Source organism: Mirounga angustirostris, unplaced genomic scaffold (assembly GCF_029215605.1).
Source record: "Mirounga angustirostris isolate CCGP_5_RB_7025 unplaced genomic scaffold, mMirAng1.0.hap1 SCAF_6, whole genome shotgun sequence".
Taxonomy (NCBI): domain Eukaryota; kingdom Metazoa; phylum Chordata; class Mammalia; order Carnivora; family Phocidae; genus Mirounga; species Mirounga angustirostris.
The window spans coordinates 138,402,474-138,423,945 of record NW_026991714.1 but is presented as its reverse complement, the minus strand read 5'-3'; the positions used below and the strand labels follow the sequence as shown (position 1 = coordinate 138,423,945).

At 42.0% G+C, this 21,472-nt stretch overlaps 1 long non-coding RNA gene across 3 annotated transcripts in view; it reads left to right on the top strand.

Annotated features, from left to right (window-relative positions):
- LOC129045912 (uncharacterized) overlaps nucleotides 1-21,472 on the top strand; it is a 144,239-nt gene that overhangs the window by 16,186 nt on the left and 106,581 nt on the right. Inside the window, exon 4 of one of the 3 annotated variants that reach the window (XR_008506398.2) lies at nucleotides 14,657-15,001. The exons of 1 other annotated variant lie outside the window; for it this stretch is intronic. This is a non-coding gene — a long non-coding RNA (uncharacterized LOC129045912). Of the gene's footprint in view, nucleotides 1-351; nucleotides 4,612-14,656; nucleotides 15,002-21,472 lie in introns of those variants that run through there. One more of the 3 variants, XR_008506397.2, reaches the window with a different exon arrangement.

The window sequence follows — 21,472 nt, the reverse complement described above, 5'->3', positions numbered from 1 at the left end:
CTTTTCACTCACTGGGTATTTTGACTGCAGTGACCGGTGACTATCCAGCTGCCCTGCCCATGATTTCAATAAATATTTGTTTAACTGAATTGTTAACCAACGCATGTAAGAACAAGCCGGACCTACATGCCTTGTCTCTTATAAATAGAATAAAAATAACCTGTGTAATTCATCAGATTAACTGATAAAAGGTTTTGTTCTTTTGCCTGGGGAGAGGGCCAGAAAGAGACCATTTAGAAGCTTGTCTTTTCCAAACCCAGCAGTTTAATGCCACTTGAATGGAAGAAAAACAGCCACAGTTATAATGATCTATGAGTTTATGTCTATCTTTTGCTTTTCCACCCATGAAAGATATGAAGTACTTTACGAGGGCCAGAGCTCAGGAGGGGATGCCGTGCTGCCCTCAGCCCCTGCCTCGTGGAACAGTCATTGCAAAGGAATGTTTATCCCTCCGTGGACTCTTCACTCTGGGGCTCACCATCACGCACACTGCTGTGCGTGGTTTCACTCCACCTGCCTCCTACCTTATTTTGTGGGGAGCAGTCTAATTATGAGGGGATGAGCACTTTCTTACAAATTTTTAATTCCTCTGGGCAGTTAATAAAAGAGAGCTAAGTATGGCTGTTTTAATCCTATCGATTAGAGTGGGAGGCTGAATAAGACAAATTCTCTCTATTGTTTACTTGATCATCTGTTTAAATTTTCTTTAAACGTGAGCCAAAAATCCTCGTTGCATTTTTAGTGATTGTGATCATCATTAAATAGTCTTCTTCTCTCCACATCTTCCTGTTGTGAAGTCTGTACAAATTGGGTTAGTTCCGGTCCAAAAGGAACTTGTAATTTAAAACAACATAAAGGCCAGTGTTTCTCAACCGGGGGGCAGTTTTGTGTCCCTGGAGGACATTTGGCAATGTCTGGAGATATTTTTGGTTGTTGTAACTTGGGGTGGGGGTGGGGGTATGGTTTGCTATCAGCATCTAGTAGGTAGAGGCCAGGGATGCTGCTAATCATCCTGTAATACATTCAGAGCTCCACCACAAAGAACGACCTGGCCCAACATTTCAGTAGTACTGAGCTTGAGAAACCCTGATATAAACATATGGACTTAAGTGCACAAATAGTTTAAAAATGGTGGTAGATTGAGAAATGTCTACCTTCTATGGAGAAGGTCTAGACAAGAGATGGGAGGGATTGCAGACAACTTAATGCTACCAGAATAGCCCCGGGTGGCAGAATTAACATCACCTTCCTTCCAGATTGCAGCAGGCTCTGTGAAAGGGATCGGGAGGGTGCAGGGGATCTTTTCCGAGGCGAGAGATCTTCACGAGTATGTATGATGACTTGAAATCATTCTGATTTTTACCACTGGGGTCTATGTCTGACAAGAATGCCAGTCATTTAGGAAACAATCAACTACTCGCAAACCTTTTACATTGGAAGTGGCGGACTTTATTCTGTGATTTCGAAAGTACTCACAAAGGCCAGAAATGACAGAGAGTTCAGGATCATGTTAATTCAAAGACTAAAAAAGAGGAACCATTCAGCCAGCCCAAAGAAATGATTGCATCATTTCCTGGTGTGCGGTTCAGGTTAAAAATAATCTTTAATCCCCATCAAGAGCAAGCTGTCTTGTCAGAGAGAATTAGGAAATTACCTCCGAGCCAGGTTATAGGGTGGGGTGGAGAAGGGGCGATTCGTCAAGGAAGAAATTACTGCTGCGTTTTAGGATTAATCTGTCTGCATGACTGCAGAAAAGGTGGGGCTGAGGGGGTACTGATGTGAAGGGAGAGAGGAGGAAGGTGCATGGGGAAGTCTTTGTAGGTTTTCTGTGGGGAGGCACATGCGTGCTACCTGGGGAGGTGGGCGCTGACTTGAGAGTCTTGCAGCATTGGGCAGCTGGCTGTTCTTTTGTTCTCAGTCTTGGGCAGTCTGCCTTGGCCTTGAGTGCTCACGGAGATGGTAAACCACAAGCTCTGTGCCTATTGGGCCAATGAGGAACACGGGGAAGGCTGACCTCCGATGAGCCCTAGAGCCATCTTGGCACCTTGGCATCACCACAACACACTGGGGTCACCATTGCACGGGCTGTGAAGGAATGGGGGAGGGATGGCATCTGTTGAACATAGGAGGCTTTTTGACCTTTCAGATCAACTGTAGGTTTCAGCCAGCTGGCGGTCACCTCCTATTTGCCTCTGTGTTAAAAACTCCATTAAAAAAAAAAGAACAACAAAAAACCCAGAGCTGTTGTAAATGTGCCCCGAATTCACATTAAAGGCACTCAAATATGAGCAAAGAATTGTCAAGGGCTGTGATGTCCTATCTCACTGTCCCTCCAGCCTTGTGATTGGGGCCAAGACCTACTGCTCTGGAAGTGATCAACTAAACTCATTCTACCTCGTCATTTCAGAGCCTGCATGAATATGCATCTTGTGGAAATCGACACTTGAAAGATTAAGGGTTGTTTTCTTTTTTTTTTTGAGGTTACACTGTACTGAGGTTGAAGTAAATCTTCACATCTGATCTTGTGTGTGTGTGTGTGTGTGTTTAAACTCAAAACCATAATAACTCTGGCATGGTTTTTAGACATGAGCAGTACCACGATATCCTGTGTAATAAGCAAAAGAAATGAACAAGAGAAATATGGTCTCCTTAGAAGTGTCTTACCCAAGTGGCAGAGTAGAAAACACACAGGCTGGACTCAGGTTTAGGCCGTACCTCACCTCTTACTAGTTACAGATCCTTGAGCAGTTCAGTTCGTTTTTCTGAGATTTAATTACGTCATCAGCAGAATGGAAATAGCATTGCTTACTTCCTAGGACTCTAATCTGAAATGAATAAGCTCATGTGTGTATGAGCCCTGCCTAATGCCTGGCGTTTGGTGGGTACTTAATGAATAGTAATTATTACCATAATTTTTTTCCATTAGAGAAGTACAGTGTCCCTTTGAGACATTGTTCTGTCAGTGATTATATATCACATTTTATAATATACCACAAAACCATGTAGTTACCAGTAGTCCGACAAATGCCAACACATTTTTCATTAGTATTATCACCAAAACCCCTCTGTGAGGCACTCGCCATGTGGAATTAAAACTTGCTCACCTGTTTGCCAATAGCACTGGGAAATCAAAGATATCTGCGCATACATAGATGCAAGCCAACTGTTAGAGAAAAATGCGTCGTAATGAATATGACATCATTTGGTTTGAAGGCTATGGAGGTTTGGTCAGCAGGAGCAATAGCTCAAGGGAGATGCTGGGACTCTAGCCAATAACTTCTGACCTACAGACAGAGAAGAGACTCTGGGAACTGAAATGTCTCTTATCACATTTTAATTCAAAAAATAGAATCTTACACTCTGAGCCGAATATATAAATGGAATAAGATATCAGGAAGAGTAGTTTTCAGGTGATAAATAGTGCACTTGGCAAAGAGCTTTCTACATGTGGCATCAGTGAAGCATGGGACCTTTTCTCTGCGTATTCCCACCGTGCGTATCATCAAAACAGATGGATGTCTGGAACTTAATGATAATGCCATGCATTGATATAACACTTGTATACCAGGGCACCTTGACATGTAGGACCTCAAAAGTGGGGGAGACTTATTGACTCGTCTCTCTCTTCATCCATCCATCCATTCATCCATCACCCATCCATCTATCCACCCACCTACCCACCATCCCCTCCATCTGTCTATCCACCCATCCATCCATTCAACCAACATTAATTGAATGCATACTTTCTGCCAGGCCCTGGGCTGGAGGCCAAGGCAACAAAGATGGAAAGACTCAATTCTACCCCTCACGGACCTTTCAAAGCACTGAGAGTTGGACACAGTCAAAAGGGAGACATACTCAAAACTCAGTGAATTACACATGGGCTGGCCACATAGCAGACTTTTAGTAAATACCAAATAAAGACGACAGAAATAAACAACAGGTGTGTGGAAAGAGATGCTGTTTCCAGCTCTCTCTGAATTATTTATTTTGAGAGCAAGGGACTTTGAGCCTGAGTTTCATCATTTCGGGCAGAATAACTCTGGTGAGTAGGTGGCTCTTGCCTCTCGTTCTAGCCCACATTCCTCATCTCCAGAGAGAATGTTTCCGTGGCTTGAAGCCTTTAATGGAGAAAGTTCTCCCTAACAGGCTGTCTTCACTTCAAGTGAGGGAGGGCCCTTTGCTGCATGCTTGGTCACTGACGATCCTGGTGGAGGGAGCCCAGGGATCATTTTCACGTTCAGCCGCTGAGCAGGCTGGATGGGGGCCATCTGTGTTACTCTCCCTTTATCTAAGATGGCTGTCCAGGGCAGCCAGGAATGGGTTTTTGAAAGAAATACTCAGAAAAGTTAAAAAATAGCATAAATGTTATCCCCCGTTCACTATCAAGTTGCGATTTATTGTTCATTTTAGTTTGTCTTCTGTGCCTTTTGCCAAGGATTTAGCCATGTATACTTTGGCTATTTTGAATTAGAATTTCAAACTGCATAGAAACTCTGGTGCCATTGTTTTTGTTTTTTAAACAAACAAAAAATTGAATTCTGCACTTGTCTGTTTTAAACATCAGCAAAACTGAAATTGATTGTCATATAACTCTAAGTTATAATAACTTTCACCTATTTGGATTCGGTCTGCAATTTTGGCATGAACTGATGGGAGTTAAAATATTGTGAAGCTTAAAAAAAAATTTATTTTCCTGGTTTGGATTTGAGAGGTTCTGGAAGTTTGAGATTGGAAAGGGATCATTAGAAAACACATCATCATCAATCAATTTACTGAGACAACGGTGTACATGGCGTTCCATTCCAGCTTTGCAGAAATTGTCCCATCAATTCTAATCTGGCCATTGTCACTGAAGCAGACAAAGAATCAATCAAATCAACAAGTATTTATGCAGGACTTATCACACACTTAGCCCAGTTTCAGGGTAGGACTTGGAAGAGGAGCAGGACAATGTGGCAGATGTCTAAGATACATTCCTTCATTATGTGAACAGTACAAAGGAAAATAGCAATTTTTTTTCCTCAAAATACTGTCTGTCTTGGACGCCTGGGTGGCTCAGTTGTTAAGCAGCTGCCTTCGGCTCAGGTCATGATCCCAGAGTCCTGGGATAGAGTCCCACATCGGGCTCCCTGCTCAGCGGGAAGCCTGCTTCTCCCTCTCCCACTCCGCCTGCTTGTGTTCCTGCTCTCGCGGTCTCTGTCAAATAAATAAATAAAATCTTTAAAAACAAAAAATACTGTCTGTCTTGATCATTAGCTTTGAATAGATGTATGATTTTAGGTTACAAAGTTGAAAATATTTTACTGCTCAGTACTTTCAATGTCCAGTGAGTTATTCGGGGAAGCAAAAGCCCACAAATTTATTATACTGGTCTGGTGTTTTGACAATTGCTGCTGATTTGGGCAGCATAGAAAGGACCCTTCATCCTGTCTGCAGAAGAGCACAACAGTATAGAAGGGCCTTCAAGGGAATTATTTCCTCCCTGGCATCCCTGTTGCCGAGTGATCAACAAGTTTCTGCATACCAGTTGGTATTGTATGGTCTCCCAGGCCCACGAAGCTGACCAGCAGGCAGATGGACATTGATGTTCTGTCCATAGTCATGGAAAAGGGTTGGAAGTGGCCAGGTTATATAACCGTCTGACTTAAAGAGAAATCCAGATCCTTTTCCAAGAAATAAAGCAACACTTGGGAAGTATAAGGGGACTTTTCTCTGTACTGTCCAGCTAGGGAGGCGTTCAAAGCACCTGTGATTTTCCCAACAGCTCCATCAAGGTATAATTTACATGGCATAAACCCCACCTGTTGTAAGTGCACAGTTCAGCATGTTTTAGTAAGTTCATACGGTTGTGCAACCATCAATATAATCCAGTTATAGAACACCCCCAAAGTTCCCTCAGGCCCATTTTCTGTCAATCCCTGCTCCCACCCACAGACCCAGACAACCACTGATCTTCTTTTTGTCTAGGAATTTTACATAAATGGAATCATACAATATGTTGTCTTTTGTGTCTGGCTTCTTTCACTTAGCATCATGTTTTTAAGGTTCATTCATGTTGTTTCATGAATCAGTAATTCGCTCCTTTTTATTTCTGAGGAGTGTTCCTCTGTATGGATAGATCATTTTGTTAATCTCGTCATCAGCCAATGACCATTGAGATCTTTTCCAGTTTTTGCTATAATATGCACTCTGTCACTGAAAACTTTAAGCAAAACATGACACTCATGATGAAATGGCAATTTGATCCACTCTTGATTTTGAATTGTTCATGTCACTGCCCCGTTCTAAAATAGACTTATATTAGGTCCACACGATATAAAGCACATCTGGAAGGGGGACATTACTAAGTGGATAGTTTGTCCGATTAAGACTTCGGTTATGCCACATGAACCAGATCTTAGAGACTTGAGATGAGTCAACTCTTCCCAAAAGCAAGAGAAATTTGCCCAAAGACACTCTTACTTTTTTTTCTCTTACTATATCTGTTTCCTTACTCTTCAAGTACTGGCTCTAGCTACCCCACCCTTCCTCATTCACCCATGCATAAGTATTCCATGGACCTTTCCTTGTGTTAAGGTAGGTGCAGTAGTAGATAGGAAAAAGGAGTCAAACATGAAGATTATAACCAGTTTTGGATAGGTACCCAACTCAGTTTTTTGAACATTTTCGACTGAGACCCACAGTAAGAAATACATCTTACCATATATAAATAACTGAGACAAAAGTTTTGTCAAATGGTACTTAACAATACTGCGTGTTGTGCACTATGTTTTCTGTTTCATTAAAAAAAAAATTGATTGCAATCCACTGAACGGATTTTGCCAACACTCATGGGTTGCATCTTGCAACTTAAAAAAAAGTTTCACAAAATGTTAACACTTTGGGATAAAGAGGGAGAGGACAATGCTTTCCATCCAGGAGGACTGGGGCATGGGAGAACCGTATGGGGGCTGAGCTGGGGGTGGGTGGTGGTAGACAGAGGGTGTGAGGACCTTCTTAGCAACACAGATACCGCTCTGACCCTTGTTCATCTAATTTCCACCAGGGCTTGGAAGACAGTCCTCCGGGCAAGTCCTGTGTAACGAGGAAGCCAGGCCCCTGTGGTTTGGCAGAGGTGGGTGGCAGAAGGGATGACAGCGAGAGGAATTTTCCTTGCTTCCCGGCGAATAGAACAAGCCCAACCTCATAAAGCAAATGTGCCCTCAGTTATTCAAAATTTACTGCCCTTGGATTTGATAATACTTCTCTTGGAGTAGCTGAAGCACGTAAGAACCTAGCAGGTTTTATGATCTCCCTGGAAGACCAAACACTTGGGCTGTGTCTCCAATTCTTTTGGAATCAATAATTATCTTTGGTTTGTTTTTCTTTCCTCTTCGTCCAGTCCTTTAAAAATTCCTTCTCTAGCCTGTTTTCTCTCTGCTGTCTTTCTTATGAAATAACTAAAGCCGGACACTATAACAAAACAGCTCCTTTCGTCAGTGCCACCCAGATCCTTTATTTGGTGGTACTTCTCTCTGTCCCTAATTCTTGAGGGTGACAAATGCTCGGACAGAGGTGGCTTTCAGATAAGCAGGAGAGGGATTTTTTTAAAAGACATTTATTGAGAAGTAATTACTGACTAAGCATTTGACATACTTTGTCTCACTTAATTCTTGAAATGAGCTTATGAGGAAGACACCCTTGCCCCCATTTTCCAAAATTGAAAGTGGGACTCAGAGAGGTTAGTTAACTGACCAGAGATCACAAAGCTATTAAGTGGTGGAGTTGAAATTCCAACCCGAGTCTGATGACTCTATAGCATGTGAGGTTGGTGGTACCCATCCAGCCAACGGTCACGGAGAAACTGTTATGCCCTGAGATGCTCATGGAATTGTACAATGCGACCTGGAAACAGTGAGAATGACCTGGCAGCTGTGGGAAGTTGGTCTGAGAGACCCGTGGGGGAGCAGCTGAGGGGTTGGAGGCTTATCTGGAGGAAGTGGGGAGTCCCTGGAGGTTTGTGAGCAGGGGAGTCATGTGGCAGATGGAAGCTGCCTCTGGCAGCAGATGGGAGGTGATGGGCATCTGGCTCAGGAAGGCGGTGGGGGTGGGGGTGGGGGGAGAAGGCAGAGAGGAATGCCATGAATGTGGGAGCCTGACCACACTTGATGGCTGATTCTGTCCAGGCATCAAAGCCTCCTGCTTACTCTTCCCGCCGTCGTGGCTGACCGGAGCGACCCCCTCCCTGGCTCATCCAAGACAACTCTTTTGGAAAAGTCCCTGAGCCCTTGTTAGTCCTGAATTCTGCTCCTGGGAGAAGCGCTGTTGCTTCTGGCCTCTGGCTGCTGCCAGATTTGGCTGGAGGTCTGTTTCTTGGGTATCCTGAACTCATTAGTGTGTGTGACAAGTTTAACTGCTCTCAACCACAACAAATTATTTCACATTTTCCCCCGTTGCGTTTACGTGATTTTGGAGCTTGTGAGTTTCCTCGCATTGGACCGAGTTCCACGGTGCTCCCTGCAATATGGTGCCCCCATCCGCTGCTCTTTCCTACAGCGTTTAGCCTAAAAAATCTTGAGTAAAGCCTGCCGCGTTGGTGGATTCCCATTTTCAACATTTTCCTCTAGCTTCATAATTTTTTCCACCCTAGACAGGATCTCGTGCTTCAAAAACATGGGGCTCAGGCTGGTACCGCCCATTACCGTGACCTCGGTGACTTCTGTCCCTCCCCGTGTTTGGCCACACAGCCCTTCCAGCCACGGTTGTTCACCTGACTCTTGATCTTTGGGAAAGAGGTGAAATGGTCACAGCACCTCACAACAGCCCACAATTGGGAAAGGTTGGGATTGTAAAGTTAAAAATGAAGGAAACAGCTTTAGCAAGCTGGGCCAGTTCTGCCTCTCAGAAACAGCACAATGCGGAGAACCCTTGATTTTCCAGCAATTTTCAAACTAAGACCAGGAACTGGGAAAAGCTGGATTGATGAATAGGGATGGGGTTCACTCCCCATTCTGCAGCCTGCTTTTTCACTCTCCTCTTTGTATCTTTTGCAGTCAAATGCTCTACCACTGAGCTATACCCCCTGTTTGTATCTTTTGATGCACAAAAGTTTTTGAGTTTGATATGGTCCCATTTTGGCTATTTTTGCTAAGTAACTTCTTTTTTTTTTTTTTTTAGATTTGATTTATTTATTTGAGAGAGAGAGAAAGAGAGAGAGCACAAATGGGGGTGGGGGGCAGGGCAGAGGGAGAGGGAGAAGCAGATTTCCTCCTGAGCAGGGAGCCAGATGCAGGGCTTGATCCCAGGACCCTGAGATCATGATCTGAGCTGAAGGCAGATGCTTAACTGACTGAGCCACCCAAAGCACCCCTAAGTAACTTCATTTTAAGACAAAGAAAAGTGTGGTTATTTTCCCTGTGTACATGTTATATTCTGAATAAGCTTGTAGATTTTAAGGCCAGTGGAACAGATCTATAATAATAATAGCAAATCATAACATCTCCCTATCATTTCATTTGGTGCCAGAGGAAAAAGATGGTCATGCTGTTTATTTTAGAATAGTCCGAAATCAGGGTGAGTAGTGCAGAGGTTAAGTGCAGTCTCTATAGTCTGTGTTCTGGGCCCATGTCCATGCCCCTCCTGGCCAGTTCTCTAAGCCTTAATTCCTTATCTTTAGAAAGAGATAAGAACAGCTGCTATGTTATCTTGAGAATTAGGTGTGCTAATGTCGGCAGATTGCCTGGCACAAAGTAAGGATGGGCTCAGTAAACCCAGGCCATTGCTCTTCTAATCCCACGTTGATGGATGTTCCCTGCTGTTCCAGAAGTTTTCATTAAAAAAGGCATGGTGGCAAAACTATCGAGACAATAAAAAGCTCAGTGGTCACCAGTGGTTCAAGGAGGGGGTGGGGTGACTAGGTGGAGTGCAGGGGATTTTTTAGGGCAGTGAAACTGTTCTGTATGATAATAGTGGATACATGACATTTTGCATTTGGTAAAACCTGTAACATAGACAACACACTAGAAAAATGAAGGTGAACTATGGACATCTTTTAAAGATACTGTATTAATATGGGCTCTTCAGTTGTAACACGTGTGTCACACTAATGCAGGATGTTACTAATGGGGGACACCGTGTATGAGGAGAGGGTAGTACTGTACTGTCTACTCAATTTTCTTTTAAACCGAAACTGCTCTAAAAGATGAAGTCTGTTAATATTTTTTATCTTATTTTATTTTATTTTTTTTAAAGATTTTATTTATTTATTTGAGAGAGAGAGAATGAGAGACAGAGAGCACGAGAGGGAAGAGGGCAGAGGGAGAAGCAGACCCCCTGCTCAGCAGGGAGCCCGATGCGGGACTCGATCCCGGGACTCCAGGATCATGACCTGAGCCGAAGGCAGTCACTTAACCAACTGAGCCACCCAGGCGCCCTGTTAATATTTTTTAAAAAGGCGTGGTAATCAACAATACAATGTGCGTTCCCACCTCATTCCCTCCATCCTGGGGGAAACACATCCTCCGAGTGCACCTGCCATTAGGTGTCGTCTTGAAGTTCTCTCACTGTTTGATTGTCTGCAGCCCCCATTTTATCCTTCACCAGGTTTCTCTCCTGAGGCACCATCTAATGGGAAAGGGGTTTTGGCTGGATCTGTCATCCCCTGACAACAAGGAAAGACAGGACTGTTCTCTCCTTTCTGAGATTAACGTGAACAGCCAAAGATGGAGGGGCTGGGGCAAACAGTGAGCGCATTCATGACTCACCCGGGGCTTACATTTCAAACAGAGGCATTCACCTGCAATAGGTTCTGGTCCTAATTACAAGACGTCATCTCTTACTAGCTGCACTATGGGTCAGCAGTGTCCTGTAAATAATAATTAAAATCTCATGTCTTCCAGGGGTATCTGGGCCCCCCCAAGGCTGACTCTAGGGGACTGCTCTTAAATGCTGTGCTGTTCCCCTTCTACCTGTGCTGATTACTCTCAAACTAATGGTTGCCATTTTTCTTTTTGAACCAAATGAAAAGATGGGGAGAGAATATAGCTTACACTGAACGCCAGGGAGACCAGCCGACAGCACATTCATATAGAAATATTCTGTACCAAGCCATTTTGCCATGTTTAGATCACTTCTCAGCCTTGGGAACTGAAGTGCAGTCACAAGCTTATGAACTGTCCTTAGCATTGGACACACCTCTGTCATATCCACCTTGAATGGTGCCTTTTGGGCATTTCAGCTGCACTGCCCTGAAAGACAAAGACGTCAAGCTGAAGGTAAATAATATCAAGTGTAGAATACTCTTGGGTGTTTGAGAAATGGCCATAATAAATAATATAATATTAGATTGTTGAAAAGCTTTGAAATTTTCCTCCAGTTGCTGAGCATAGCCATCATGGCTACCCTCCGGTATGCCCTTCTTTGTCTTTTTTTTTTTTTTTAAAGATTTTATTTATTTATTTGATGGAGGGACACAGCGAGAGAGGGAACATAAGCAAGGGGAGTGGGAGAGGGAGAAGCAGGCTCCCTGCAGAGCAGGGAGCCTGATGTGGGACTCGATCCCAGGACCCTGGGATCATGACCTGAGCCGAAGGCAGTCACTTAACCGACTGAGCCACCCAGGTGCCCCGGTATGCCCTTCTTTGAAGTTACTCTCCACCCACAGCCCTCATCGAAGGCAGGGGCCAATTTGGCAATGTTTGCCTTATGTGATTGGCCCTTTGGCCCCAGCTGATTGGGTCACAGGGGCTCCTGACCTCAGAGGAGAAATGCTGAATGGGGACAGAGAAGCTAGAGTTTACTGGGGCCCCTGGAGCCCTAAGGTCATGTGAAGATGAGGCTTGGGCATGTGTCCTGGGAAGCCAGCTGCTTAGCTTGAGGGTGGGAAGCAGAGGTTATGTGCCTCACACAGGGAGGGCAGACGTGCAAGGAGAGGCAGAGACAGGACGACACCCACCCCAGAGAGAGGGACATGGACAGGGTAGCAGTCTGCCGCCTTTCCAGGTCCCTGGAGGCCCGCTAAACTTCCTGTACTAGGATCCCAGGAGAGGCTCTCTTTGCCTCATAATAACCCCCTTCTTAATTGTGCTTTTGGGGAATCAATATCTGTTCCTACTACCAAATGCTGTGGGTGGAAAGCCCTCTGATGCTGAGTGTCTGTCTGTCCCATCAAAAGCAGACTCCTTTAGGAATGCATTTCAAAAATGGGCAAAGGACTTTAATAGACCTTTCTTTGAAGAAGATACACAACTAACCAATGACCCTATGAAAAGATGCTCTATGTCATTAGTCATGAGGGGAACACAAATCCAAACCACAATGAGATACCACTTCATACCCTTTAGGGTGGCTATTATTAAAAAAAAAAAAAAAGAAGAAGAAGAAGGAAAATAACAAGAATTGATGAAGATGTGCAGAAAGGGGAACCCTCCTATGTTGTTGGTGGGAATGTAAAATGGTACAGTGCTGTGGCAATTCCTTAAAAAATTAAACATAGACTTACCCTATGACCCAGCAATTCCACTCCTAGGTGTAGATGCGTAAGAATTGAAAGCAAAATCTCCAATGGCTACTTGCACATGAATGTTCAAGTGTGTGAATAATTGCATTTTTCACAATAGTCAACAGGTAAATAACCAAATGTTCATCAATATTTGTGGTATGGATAATCAAAGGTGGTCTATCTATACAATGGGATATTATTCAGCCTTAAAAAGGAATGAAATTCTGATCCATGCTACACCATGGATGAACCCTGAAAATGTGCCTACTGAAAGAAACCAGACACGGAAGGACAAATGTTGTATGATTTCATTTATATGAGGTACCTAGAATAGTCCCATTTGCAGAGACAGAAGTAGGATGGTGGTCACCAGGGGCTGAGGGGAGAGGGGAATGGGAGTTGTTTAATGGGGACAGAGTTTCAATTTTGCAAGATGAAAAAGTTCTGGAGATGGATGACGGTGATGGCTGCCCAACAGTGTGCACTTAATGCCACTGGATTATATACTTAAAAATGGTTAAAATGGGAAATTTTATGTTATGTATGTTTTGCTACAATAAAAAACAAAGGGCCGTGGGGAACAGATTCCTTTCCTTCCTTCATCATTTTGTCACGGTCATTGAGCATCGAACAAATGCGATTTGATGCTTCCTTATCATGAAGTTTCTATGCTGCTGTAAATAGGTGAGACATAGTGATGTGATAAGGGGGAGCTGATTGTTGTCTGATCTGTGTTGTAACCAGCATCGTTCCAGACCAGTTGGAGTCAAGTCCTGAAATGGTGAGCAAATGAAGGATGATTGTGTACTTATTCAGTGGAGCTGCTCCCTCTGAGAGCACACATGTCTAAACCTTTGATGGACACACTCTTTTGAAACTTCTTCCTAATAATGCAGTGGTGTGTCTTTTCTTACCATGTGAGTAATTTTGTCCACACTGAACACAAAGTTTCCCCTGTAGGTTGTTAAAATTAAGTTAGGAAGAATGTTCATCACAGAACTATTATGATAATGAGAAAGCTACAAACAATCTAAGTGTCTAAGGTAGAGATATAGTTAGGTCCATCATGGTATATCCATACAATAGAATATTATACAGCCATTAAAAATCACATTTCTAAGGATATTGAAGGATGTGAGGAAATGCTCACAATATAATGTTGAGTGAAAAAGCAGCATACAAAACTGGATATTTATCATGGTTCTAATTTTTTATGACCATACCTGTATAGAAAATTATTTTAAGGAAAAATACTAAAATGTTAATTTTAGTGTTATTCTTTTTCATATTGTATGATTATTTCAGAGCAGAAAAATTATAAGTAATTTGATTTTTTTCTTTATACTTTCTTGTTTTGTTTTGTTTTTTTCTATAAGGCGTAATGTAAGTTATTTTTATATTCAGGAAAGTTAAATGTTACTAATTTTCTTAAAAAGAAAGTGAGGGGTGCCTCAGTGGCTCAGTTGGTTAAGCATCCAACTCTTGATTTTGGCTCCGGTCATGGTTTCAGGGTTGTGAGATCAAGCTGCATTGGGCTTGCACTGGGTGCATGGAGCCTACTTGCGATTCTCTCTTCCCTCTCTCTCTGCCTCTCCCCCTCCACCTACCCCTCCCCTGCAACGTGCACTCTAGAAAGAAAGAAAGGAAGGAAGGAAGGAAGGAAGGAAGGAAGGAAGGAAGGAAGGAAGGAAGGAAGGAGGAAGGAAGGAAGGAAGGAAGGAAGGAAGGAAGGAAAGAAAGAAAGAAAGAAAGAAAGAAAGAAAGAAAGAAAGAAAGAAAGAAAGAAGGAAAGAAAGAAGAAAGAAAGAAAGAAAGAAAGAAAGAAAGAAAGAAAGAAAGAAAGAAAGAAAGAAAGAAAGAAGGAAAGAAATGGAGAGAAAGAAAGAGATGGGTTAGTTTTGGTGCTCAAAGGAGTCGAGTGCAGTACTCTCAGGGCAGTTTCAAAGGCCCAGAAGCCCTTGACCCTTGTCCTAGGTCTGCAGTTGTCTTGTAGGTTAAGAGCATTGCTGAGTGGCAGTTTCCAGCCCACTGCTCCTAGAGACATCAGCTTGGTGCATCACTTATTTTGTTTGTCAACAATTAGAGGTGGCAATGCAGCCACCTGCTTCTTTTAATAGAATTTGTGTCTGACTTTGGTCACTCACTGTTGTATTGACACTTTTTCTCTAATTAAAGGTTTCACTACCTGTCCCCTGCACCAATCCAAAGTTGCATAGACCCTTCTGCTCCCAAGCCTCCAGCAGCCCCCATTCTCCAAAGCTTTAGAGTTCCTGATTGCTTACTCAAAAAGGTGAGTGATTCATGCCTGGAATTCCAGGGCTTGTTTATAATCTACAGGGCAGTTATTCTGGGGAACTTTGAATTCATCTTGGTTTGAGTTTTGCGGAAAGAACTAGATTACTCTTCTTCCCCAATAAAGTGCATTCCCAGCTTGCTATTGTATGGGATACTTAAACCACAAACAAAATAAAAGCCAGTGACATACTTCCTGGTGTTAGCATCACGGGCATTATTACAAAAGGAAAATTAGGGCAGCAATTCAATACAAGTGTTATTTTATACTGCTTGTTATCATTTTTCCTGATGAGAACAGTACCTCGGATTCTGCAGGAATTGTTACATTTGTGTTTTGTAAATATAAACCTTATCATTGGCCTAAGCGTCTTCTCTTGGAATATTTAGGATATTTAGTGTGACTTGTCTATCTTGTGCACTACATGAATCAATGTGCTATTGTGTAGCAAGAATTTAACTCAGAGTTATTAAAATCTATCACCACCAAGTAAAACACTTGTTTGCAATGGCTGAGGAATATTTTTTTAAATTAAATAATAATGGTAATATGTTCTTGGGCATTCTTTAAGAAAGTCACTCTGGGTCTAGGAAAAGCACCACGTTCTTTGAAAAGTTTGGAAACAAATCACTTTCCTTAGCCAAAATGGAAGCAACTAGGCGATTAAAATGATTATCTACTTTGAAAGCAGAGACTACAAGATTGAAATATAAAATACCCTTACAGAGGAACTTAAAAAAACAAAACCTTAAAATAAAGACTAATCTAGAACACTTGCTAGAAAGAGCAGCCAATGTTATCAAATTCAGTTCTACCAGCACAATGCACCCTTGAGAGTCTCGTTTGACATTGTTGAATATTGAGACTGTTTGGACACAATTATGGCTATTGTTGGTCACAGCTCTGGCATGACACTAAACTAACACACTTGCGCTGTCATTGTCTCAAGGTCAAGTTCAGACCATACCAGAAAGCTTAGCTACAGCTGAGTGGGTGACAAGTACAAGATCAAGGCTATTTGCTATGGTGACTGAACACCTCCATTGTAAGAACAAAATTTTTAATCAACGTGACATTTTATTCAAGTAGGGAATAAATCTAAATATTTAAAAAATATTTAAAAAATTTTAAATAGTAAATATTTAAAAAGAAATGGATACCCAGTGGGGAGAGGCCATGGAATTCCTCTAACAAGTCTCTCTTCTGGAAATAGCTAGGGAAACCCCCAAAAGCACAGAAAATGCCTCACCTTAAAATGGTGAACCCCTGCTAAAATTAAATGTCCATCCTGGGAGCTGACCAAGGAAGGTCATTACAAATCAACACATGAATAAAAGTTTTAGGAATGTAATCCACCAGGTTATAAACATCAACTGTTTAGTCAACTTTTGTTGATTGATTTTCATGTCGTCAAAAAAATCTAAATATTTATGGTGGCGTTTAACAAAGCAGTATCCATCTATTGATTTAATTTAGCATGCTAAAGCTTCCTTTAAAACTGGGAAGAAGAAATGATTTAGGGAAAGTAGTTTATGATTATTGCTTTTAACTTTGTCGAGATGTAATTCATATATAATTCATCCATTTAAAATCTACAATTCAGTGGCTTTTAGTGTATTTACAGAGTTGTACAACCATCACCATTGTCAATTATAGAATATTTTCATCACCCCCAAAAGAAACCCTATATCCCTTAGCCATCACTTCCTAATCTCCCCTTAACCCCACATCACCTCCAGCCTTAGGCAACCACCAGTCTACTTTCTATCTCTATAGATTTGCCAATTCTGGATATTTCATATAAATAGAAATAATATAGTATGTGGTCCTTTGTGATCTGGCTTCTTGCACTTGGCATATTGTTTCCCAGTTTCATCCAGGTTGTAGCATGTATTGGTTTTTCATGCCTTTTTGTGATTGAATAATATTCCATTATATGAATATATCACATTTTATTTATCCATACATCATCTGATGGATGTGTGGGTTTATCCGCTTTTTGGCTGTTACGAATAACGCTGCTGTGTACATTTGCATACAAATCTTTGTGTGGAGATATTTTTTTGGTTCTTGTGGGTAGAAACATAGGAGTGGAATTGCTAGGTCATATGGTAACTGTTTAACCTTTTTCTTAAACATTTGACCCAGCATGTAGTTATATATAACTCAAGCAGATAACCCTTAGAACTCTTACTGTGACTCTAGTTTACCCTATTAAGGCTGTTGATTGAGACACTCCTAGGACATGCAAGTCTCTCTCACTGCTCAGTACCAGAGTTTTCTATATTGATTTGTATTTATGTATGTGACACCTCTCTCCAAAATAACATCATGTGACAACTTGGAAATTATATGGCTTATAATGATAGCACCCCTTAAAGGAGGGCAGACAAAGTTAGGTAGAGACACTGGGATGCTTAAAGTCATAGTAATTTGTGGTGGCCTGAAATAAGATCTTAGACCACCTAATCACCATGTCTACACCCAGAAGATGTAGTATGTGACTATCATCTAAATTATAATGAGAAAGAGCTTTCTCTTTATGGGCACAGGTCCCTCTTACTTTTCCTTCCTAGGAATATTAACAGTGTTTCCAGGGGTATGTGTGTACGTGTGTGTGTGTGTATTTATGGTGTATGAACCAATTAACTTGAAATAGGTAAGATTCTCTCCTTGTGTAGGGCAATGTAAACGCTTTTTCAAACAAGGAGTTTAGTAGCAATTTTCAAGTATACGTGTCACCCAGGTAGCTTTGGGAAAATTTTAAACAGATACTTTTCATTAGTTCTAAGACTATACTCTTATTTTTATATGTATTTTTCCCTGTAAAGCCTTTAATTCTTCTAGAAACCTTTTATCTGAAAAGGTTTACTTTATCAAGGTTTATGTTCTTATAAGTTTTGGCATTTCATTCATTCATTCATTATATTCATTCATTCAAATCCATTCATTTATTGAAAGCCAGTGGGAATTTCAAGGTACTTGGAGAGAGATCAAGAGAGGGACATTTGATGGAATTGGAGAGGTGGGCAGAGATGGATCTTGTAGAGCTCTGGAGGTTTGGTAATAAGGATTTTGGGTTTTGTTCTGTGTTCAGCAGGAAGCCACAGATGGGTTTCAAGGGAGGATGTGATATGATACGTTTGAAGAAGATACCTCTGAAGTATTGGAAATATAGGGCCATTCAACAATCCACAAGAGAGATGATGGTGGCTTGGATTAGGGAGGTGGCAGTGTAGATCTGAGAAGAGGATGGGTTGGGGATATATTTTGGGAGTAGCTATAGAAGTGGAATTGAGAAAGATGAGGGAGAGAGAATGAATCAAGCATTACTCCTAGACATTGAGAGGTGGGATAGAAGAAAAGGGTCTTGCAAAAGGGATTCCAAAGAGGCAGAGATAGAATAGAAGGCAAACCAAGAACATGGGAGTCACAGGAGCCAAGAGAGAAGAATGCCTTGAGAGGGAGGGAGGGAAGAAGAAGCTGGAGGTCTTGATCAGGGCAATTTCAGTAGAATGACAGGGAGATAAGAGTAGAATTGGATTACCACGGGTTAAGGAGTGAAAGGGAGGTGGATCCAGTGGGTGTATAGACAATTCCTTTGAGAAGTTCGGATGTGAGAAAGAGCAGAGAAATGGGGAAGTGGCTGAGGTGGATGAAATAGGGAGTTTCTCTTAACATTAGAGACAGGAGTGCACTTGTTCATTAATGAGGACGAAGGAAATGACAGAGAGAGAGATTGCTAGCTAATCACTATTCTTTTTTTGTTTTGTTTTGTTTTTTAAATTATGTTATGTTAGTCACCATACAATAAATCATTAGTTTTTGATGTGGTGATCCACGATCCATTGTTTTTATATAACACCCAGTGCTCCATGCAGTACGTGCCCTCCTTAATACCCATCACCGGGCTAACCAACCCCGCTCCCCCCTCCCCTCTAAAACCCTGTTTGTTTCTCAGAGTCCATAGTCTCTCATGGTTCATCTCTCCCTCCGATTCCCCCCCCTTCATTTTTCCCTTCCTTCTCCTAATGTCCTCCATGCTATTCCTTCTGTTCCACAAATAAGTGAAACCATATGATAATTGACTTTCTCTGCTTGACTTATTTCACTTAGCATAATCTCCTCCAGTCCCATCCATGTTGATGTAAAAGTTGGGTATTCATCTTTTCTGATGGCTGAGTAATATTCCATTGTATATATGGACCACATCTTCTTTATCCATTCATCTGTTGAAGGGCATCTCGGCTCTTTCCACAGTTTGGCTATTGCGGACATTGCTGCTATGAACATTTGGGTGCATATGGCCCTTCTTTTCACTACATCTGTGTCTTTGGTGTAAATACCCAGGAGTGCAATTGCTGGGTCATAGGGTAGTTCTATTTTTAACTTTTTGAGGAACCTCCACACTGTTTTCCAAAGTGGCTGCACCAACTTACATTCCCACCAACAGTGAAAGAGGGTTCCCCTTTCTCCACAACCTCTCCAACATTTGTTGTTTTTTTCCCTGTCCATTTTTGCCATTCTGACTGGTGTAAGGTGGTATCTCAATGTGGTTTTGATTTGAATTTCCCTGATGGCTAATGATGAACATTTTTTCATGTGTCTGTTAGCCATTTGTATGTCTTCTTCAGAGAAGTGTTTTTTCATGTCTTCTGCCCACTTTTTGACTTGATTATTTGTTTTTTGGGTGTTGAGTTTGAGAAGTTCTTTATAGATCTTGGATACCAGCCCTTTATCTGTAGTGTCATTTGCAAATATCTTCTCCCATTCTGTGGGTTGCCTCTTTGTTTTGTTGACTGTTTCCTTTGCTGTGCAGAAGCTTTTTATCTTGATGAAGTCCCAGAAGTTCATTTTTGCTTTTGTTTCAGGGAAGGAGGGAGCTTTTGGAGATGTATCTTGAAAGAAGTTGCTGTGGCACTATTCTTTTCTAAAGCATGAAAGAGGCAAGATTGGCAGTTGAGAGCTGGGGTGTGGACAGAGCCGAGAGGAAAAGGTGTGGGATTCCTATCTTGTTCAGTGGGAAGATATGCTTACTAGGGAGAGAAGGATTTGGAATCTCAGGCTGTGTGGAGGACCATTTAAGATAATTCATTTAAAGGGAAATCAAATTCACCAGGATTGTTTGTGAGATGAGTTTTGGTGATACAGAACACAGGGTTAAGTAACCGCGAATCCCAGAGTGGGAACAGTGTATTCTTCTCCCATTCTCTTTCAGTTGACTAGGGAGAAAGCCTCAGGATGGTGCGAGTACATCTATAGCAATTCTCTAACTTCTGTTAATGTCCCTTTTTAGTCAAGAGAGAGCAGGTTTCAGACTTGTAGCTTTCCATCTGAAATTATGTCAAGTAGGAATTGAAAAACACTGCTTTGCTTTCATTGTACTTGATTTTCTGTGATTAATTATGCTTTTGTCAAGGGATACTGGTTTTCCATGTGTGTTGGTGAAACACAATTTTCTTTTAAAATAGAATTATTTGAGTTTAAAAAGTGAAGCAATACAAAGAAAGAATCTGCCAGAGTTAATAGTATAGAGAGTATGGGACATGACCAAAATGGTGACAGTGGCAGAAGACTAGGAGTTGCATTCCCTCATGTTGCCTGACCTGATTTTCATTAGGGTAACAGTTAACTTCTACTCCTGTAAGTTAGTGTCAAAGGGATGAGTCTCAAAGTCCCTGAGGTGAGGTGGGCTGCACTGTGGGTTGGGAACCGCACAGATGAATTAATAGCCCAGCATCCCAGGAACCACCATGTGAGCTAATCCAGTGGCAAGTGTTTGTGAGTTAGCTGGGCGACAAAAGAAATCCTAGGGCAGATGAGCAGATGGTGGCACTGCCTGGTGCTGTACTCTTCCCCTACACTCTCTACCCCAGCTGTTGCCTCCTGTTAGAGTTCCTCCTGCTGCCATCTGCACCCACCTTCCCTATGTAGTATTATCTTTCTGCTTTAGAACTGTTCTCACTCCCTGCCCTACTGTGCAAGGGAGAGAATACACCAGAAGCTGAAGACACATGCCCAACCATCTGACTTCAGCCTTGGCCCTTGGCCTTTGCGAGGCATGGGCACAATCACTGGATCAATCAGAGACTCTGGGATTTTCCTGGTCCGTGGTGCCTTAAGGAAACATATCGTTTCCTAAATGGAGAGTATGCCTTTCCTGGTAGAAGGAGGGGAAAAGTGCCTTTTCTTTGTTCACTTCTGGATTTCCAACCATATATGTAGACTTGTTTCTAGCAGAACAGTATCTGTAGGATGACCAACTTTTCCCAGTTTTCCTGGGACTGTCCCGGTTTTAAAACCCAAAGTCTCACATCTTAGGAATCCCCACAGTTTCAGGCAAACTGGAGTGGTTGGTCACCCTCATCTTAGGTCCCAAGACAAGTATACACTTGTGGGGTGGCATTTCTCTTAGACACTAAAGAATGTTCAGATGGCTGTGTCCAGAGATCTGTGTTTTGACAAAGTCAAGGGTATTAAATGATTTCCTCATTCAGATTTAGACCACAGTGAAAATACTAAAACCATGCTGTTTTTGTTAATACAAGTTATGTAATGCATCAAGAGAAGGGTTTGTTGCATCAGCAGTGGCTTTGATTGGGCTGAGCCAGGAAAACCTACAAAGAACCATTCTTCAAGGCATGTTTATAAAACCTGCTATGTTCACAGTGAAACGTAAGCCCCAATCAGCTTCTTAC